We start from the raw sequence: 6108 nt of genomic DNA, 5'->3' as shown, positions 1-6108 counted from the left end.
CAGGAATAAAGTGATCTGCTCACCAATGCCAAAGGTCCATCCCGGGAGAAACCATTCAAATTCATACTTGGCCACTGAATATCTTTATAATTGTACAGAAGGAAGGTCTGATTGCCATCTGTGCTCAGGACAGCCTGAAATGTGTTCACCTGAATGTACAGAAAATGATAGTTGGAGACTAAACCTCTGAAAAAGATTTTTAAGTTCAGAAAACAGCCATTATTGCAGCTTTAAAAAAAACCATCATGGTAATATCCTCACCTTGTTTGTTGAAGAACCATAATAAGCAACTCTGTGCCATGTGGCTACAAACACCCAGCGGGCTGTGAAATTCACGGAATGGAAGTAAGTTCTGATATCGGAGGTGGCCCGGGACAGAAGAGAGGGATCGGTGCTCTCACGGTAATATATATCACCCGCTAATGCATTATTTACATCAGCCCAGAAGATAGCCAGGAACGGGTTTCCAAAAGCAACAGGAAGAGCTTGTGGTGTATATTGACTGATTGATGATGCAAATGATAACAGACCATTATTATTCACCTGTGAAGGAGAAAATTGAGAAGAAAACCGTTTTAACCGGATGTACCAATGTAGAATTTGTGAGGAATTGTACCTATTTATCTGAAGTAGGAAATGGGTGTATGACCGGAGAACAATATTTCATTGGGTGAAGCCTAATTTTGAATTGAGGGTTGTTTCAGGATTTTATATTTTAAAGAAAGAGATTTTGAATAAATGGTCTACTTACATAGAGATAAGAGTAATTTCTCCCAAATAGTGGGATGTTCCTGGATGGAAATATTTTTGGAGATCCTCCATCATCCATCTTTGGATTGATAATATCAATTGCAGATCCATATGGGTAGAGCAGATCTAAACCAAAAGAACAATCATATCTTACTTCCCCATCCAAGAATATATCTACACTATAACCATCAACTAGAAGCTTAAATGTGCAAATATGATCCCCTAGCTTCAACCTCCCGCATAGGTTGGAACTGTTGCACTGAATCTGTTGGAGCAGCTGAAATGTAGGATTCATTGCAAACTGTGTATCAGTAAGAAGATCTCAGAGGCCCTCATACTTATTACAAGCAACTTTGAAGAGCAAATAAACAGCAGAATTCGTCATAGATCATGTTTTAGTAAGAAGATCTCAGGGTTCCTCAATCTAGTTTATACTACTTTGAATAGTTGCTCATACATCTTTGTTACCTGAAGACTGTATAAAAGCAGAAGTATTAGTTGTGTTGCGTGGGAATGTAGAGGTAATATTTCTGGAGTATGTGGTGATGGGTCCAGACGTAGTTGTCAATGGCGTGCCTGTAGAATTTCCGTTTTCTGTAGAATTATCTGAGAAGAAAAAACATACCTAATTTATTTTACATACAGCGACCTCCTAACCCACCTACCCAATTCTGGTTTGGTGAAATAGGTAAGGAACAAGAAAAACACACGACATGTTCTCTGAGAATATTCTGCTGATAGACTCAGCCTTACAATGGCTATGTATCTCATTTGTACTCTTGAAGAAAATGTACAGTACATTCTTTTGTAAAGTAAATCAACTTATTGATATTAATACTATTAGTGTTGTATATACGTAAATATATGAGCACAAAAACATACAATACTTTCCCTTGAAATTAGTTACTTCAGATTTGGTCAGATAATATATTTACAGTGATTTATTAACACTGGGATAGACACAGTGGCACTTCACCTATATTTCCATTGACATCTTCTGGATGTAATTTGTCCACTTTAAATGCCCAACGTCCGGTTACATTAACATTGCTTGTAGATGATAAATTGGCGACTGAGATTGTAAGGGATCCTGGGAGTGTGTAGTATCCTGTCCCATAGCCGCTGTTCAATCCAGCCTATGCAGTGCAAGAACATGTATAAATGGTTGTCTATGCACATTACACTGTATACTGTAAGCTGTAAAAACTTTATTTACTGATACTCAAGAAGGACAAAAAGTCCATGTTTTAACCAGAAAAGCAACTTTGGTGAGAAGTGTTCCTTAAAGTGGAGCTTCAGCCAAAATGTGAAGCTCCAATTCTTTGTACAACCCCCCCCCCCTTCACGGCCACATTTTCCACTTTTTTGGGGGGGTGAGCAAGTACCTGGTTTTGAGAGGAACTCACTCCCTCTTCCTGCTCACATCGCTGTGGCGATGTGAGCCAGAAGATCAGACCCCCTCTTTACCCCCGCAGTCTTCTGGGACACATAAAAGGTCCCATAACGGGACCATTCACAAAACGCAGCATGACTTGTGCATGCACAGTAGTAAACAGGCTGTTCCATTCTGTAACTGACCAGAGTCACCCGTGAGCCTTTAGGGCTTAACTATTTTGATTACGTTCTAAAGTGGTCCTTAAAGTGAAGCTGCAGCCATGATGTGAAGCTCCACTTCTTTGAACCCCCCCTCCGCTGCCACATTTGGCAATTTTTTGGGGGGAGGGGGAGCAGTAACCTGGTTTTGAGAGGTACTCGCTCCCACTTTTGGCTCACATTGCTGTGGCAATCTGAGACGGAAGATTGGAACCCCTCCTTCCCCCACAGTCTTCTGGGACACATCAACGGTTCCATAAGACTACGGGACCATTAACAAAGTGCAGCGTGTCTCATGCATGCACAGTAGAAAACAGACTGCTCTATTCTGTAACTGACCAGAGTCACCCTGGCCTTAAGGCTTAACTATTTTTACTACGTGCAAAAAAAAAAAAAAAAAAAAATAGTACTTCCTTGTTCTCACTGCTACACTAAAGCTTATTAGTGCAATCAGATTTAACGTAGATGGGTATCAAGATAAGTAGCCTTGACGAGTTTCACACATACAAAACATTTAGTCATACGTTCTAATCACTTTGAGCTTGAAACGTATCAAGACATTCTAACCTTGATACCTGTGTAATTTTTGCATCTGTTTGTTCTAATAAAGATGGTTTTAGAAGTTTTTCAACAAAAAAATTGATCACCATGTCATTGCTAGCACGGTAAACAGTTTCTTCGCTGATAAACAAAGTCAAGTGATCACAGTTTATACATGTGTTTCTTTTGCAGTGCTTAACTTATGAAATGATGCTTTATTGAAAGCCCCCAGTGAATTGAAAAACTTGTAGTTCAGGAATAAAGTGATCTGCTCACCAATGCCAAAGGTCCATCCCGGGAGAAACCATTCAAACTCATAGTTGGCCACTGAATATCTTTATAATTGTACAGAAGGAAGGTCTTATTGCCATCTGTGCTCAGGACAGCCTGAAATGTGTTCACCTGAAAGTACAGAAAATGATAGTTGGAGACTAAACCTCTGAAAAAGATTTTTAAGATCAGAAAACAGCCATTATTGCAGCTTTAAAAAAACCCATCTTGGTAATATCCTCACCTTGTTTGTTGAAGAACCATAATAAGCAACTCGGTGCCATGTGGCTACAAACACCCACTGAGCTGTGAAATTCACGGAATGGAAGTAAGTTCTGATATCAGAGGTGGCCCGGGACAGAAGAGAGGGATCAGTGCTCTCACGGTAATATATATCACCCGCTAATGCATTATTTATATCAGCCCAGAAGATAGCCAGGAACGGGTTTCCTAAAGCAACAGGAAGAGCTTGTGGTGTATATTGACTGATTGATGATGCAAATGATAACAGACCATTATTATTCACCTGTGAAGGAGAAAATTGAGAAGAAAACCATTTTAACCAGATGTACCAATGTAGAATTTGTGAGGAATTGCACCTATTCAACTGAAGTAGGAAATGGGTGTATGACCGGTGAACAATTTTTTATTGCGTGAAGCCTAATTTTGATTTGAGGGTTGTTTCAGGATTTTATATATTAATGAAAGAGATTTTGAATAAATGGTCTACTTACATAGAGATAAGAGTAATTTCTCCCAAATAGTGGGATGTTCCTGGATGGAAATATTTTTGGAGATCCTCCATCATCCATCTTTGGATTGATAATGTCAATTGCAGATCCATATGGGTAGAGCAGATCTGACCAAAAGAACAATCATAACTTAATTCCACATCCAAGAATATAGCTACACTCTAACCATCAACCTAGAAGATTAATTGTGCAAACATGATCCCCTAGCTTTAGCCTCCCGCATACATGGGGACTAGGGATGAGCCGAACACCCCCCTGTTCGGTTCGCACCCGAACATGCGAACAGGAAAAAAGTTCGTTCGAACACGCGAACACCGTTAAAGTCTATGGGACACGAACATGAATAATCAAAAGTGCTAATTTTAAAGGCTTATATGCAAGTTATTGTTATAAAAAGTGTTTGGGGACCTGGGTCCTGCCCCAGGGTACATAGATCAATGCAAAAAAAAGTTTTAAAAACTGTGTTTTTTTCAGGAGCTGTGATTTTAATAATGCCTAAAGTCAAACAATAAAAGTGTAATATCCCTTTAAATTTCGTAGCTGGGGGGTGTCTATAGTATGCCTGTAAAGGGGCGCATGTTTCCTGTGTTTAGAATAGTCTGACAGCAAAATGACATTTCGAAGGAAAAAACCCGTTTAAAACTACTCGCGGGCTATTGCATTGCCGGTCCGACAATACACATAGAAGTTCATTGATAAAAACGGCATGGGAATTCCCCACAGGGGAACCCCGAACCAAAATTAAAAAAAAAAATGACCTGGGGGTCCCCCTAAATTCCATACCAGGCCCTTCAGGTCTGGTATGGAGTTTAAGGGGAACCCCACGCCTAAAAAAAAACAAAAAACGGTGTGGGGTCCCCCCAAAGATCCATACCAGACCCTTATCCGAGCATGCAACCTGGCAGGCCGCAGGAAAAGAGGGGGGGACGAGAGTGCGGCCCCCCTCCTTAACCGTACCAGGCCACATGCCCTCAACATTGGGAGGGTGCTTTGGGGTAGCTCCCCAAAACACCTTGTCCCCATGTTGATGAGGACAAGGGCCTCATCCCCACAACCCTGGCCGGTGGTTGTGGGGGTCTGCGGGCGGGGGGCTTATCGGAATCTGGAAGCCCCCTTTAACAAGCGGACCCCCAGATCCCGCCCCCCCCTGTGTGAAATGGTAAGGGGGTACTTACCCCTACCATTTCACTAAAAAACTGTCAAAAATGTTAAAAATAACAAGAGACAGTTTTTGACAATTCTTTTATTTAAATGCTTCTTCTTTCTTCTATCTTCCTTCATCTTCTTCTTCTGGTTCTTCTGGCTCTTCTGGTTCTTCCTCGTCCAGCATTTCCTCCGCAGCGTCTTCTATCTTCTTCTCCTCGGGCCGCTCCGCACCCATGGCATGGGGGGAGGCTCCCGCTCTTCTCTTCATCTTCTTAATCTTCTTCTCTTCTTTTCTTCTCTTCTTCTCTTCTTCTCTTCTTCATTTTCTTCTCCGGGCCGCTCCGCATCCATGCTGGCATGGAGGGAGGCTCCCGCTGTGTGACAGCATCTCCTTGTCTGACAGTTCTTAAATAACGGGGGGCGGGGCCACCCGGTGACCCCGCCCCCTCTGATGCACGGGACATGATGGGACTTCCCTGTGGCATTCCCTGTGACGTCACATGGAAGTCCCTTCAAGTCACCGTGTGTCAGAGGGGGGCGGGGTCACAGGGTGGCCCCGCCCCCCATTATTTAAGAACTGTCAGACGAGGAGACGCCATCACACAGCGGGAGCCTCCCTCCATGCCAGCATGGATGTGGAGCGGCCCGGAGAAGAAAATGAAGAAGAGAAGAAAAGAAGAAGAGAAGAAGAAGATGAAGAGAAGTGCGGGAGCCTCCCCCCATGCCATGGGTGCGGAGCGGCCCGAGCAGAAGAAGATAGAAGATGCCGCGGAGGAGATGCTGCACGAGAACGCCGGAGGAAGAACCAGAAGAGCCAGAAGAACCAGAAGAAGAAGATGAAGGAAGATAGAAGAAAGAAGCATTTAAATAAAAGAATTGTCAAAAACTGTCTCTTGTCATTTTTAACATTTTTGACAGTTTTTTAGTGAAATGGTAGGGGTAAGTACCCCCTTACCATTTCACACAGGGGGGGGCTGGGATCTGGGGGTCCCCTTGTTAAAGGGGGCTTTCAGATTCCGATAAGCCCCCCCCGCCCGCAGACTCCCACAACCACTGG

The 6108-nt window shown here is 42.8% G+C and overlaps 1 long non-coding RNA gene across 1 annotated transcript; it reads right to left on the bottom strand.

Moving 5' to 3' along the window:
* Positions 1-750: 750 nt before the first annotated feature.
* Positions 751-1867, bottom strand: LOC141109799 (uncharacterized). Its single transcript, XR_012236201.1, has 3 exons — positions 1727-1867; positions 1219-1356; positions 751-876 (listed from the first exon to the last, which is right to left on the bottom strand). It is a non-coding gene; the product is annotated as an uncharacterized lncRNA (long non-coding RNA).
* Positions 1868-6108: the final 4241 nt, after the last annotated feature.

The sequence above is a fragment of the Aquarana catesbeiana genome, linkage group LG10 (genome assembly GCF_042186555.1).
Source record: "Aquarana catesbeiana isolate 2022-GZ linkage group LG10, ASM4218655v1, whole genome shotgun sequence".
Classification (NCBI taxonomy): Eukaryota; Metazoa; Chordata; class Amphibia; order Anura; family Ranidae; genus Aquarana; species Aquarana catesbeiana.
The sequence above is the reverse complement of the archived record's forward strand: the minus strand, read 5'-3'. Positions and strand labels throughout refer to the sequence as shown.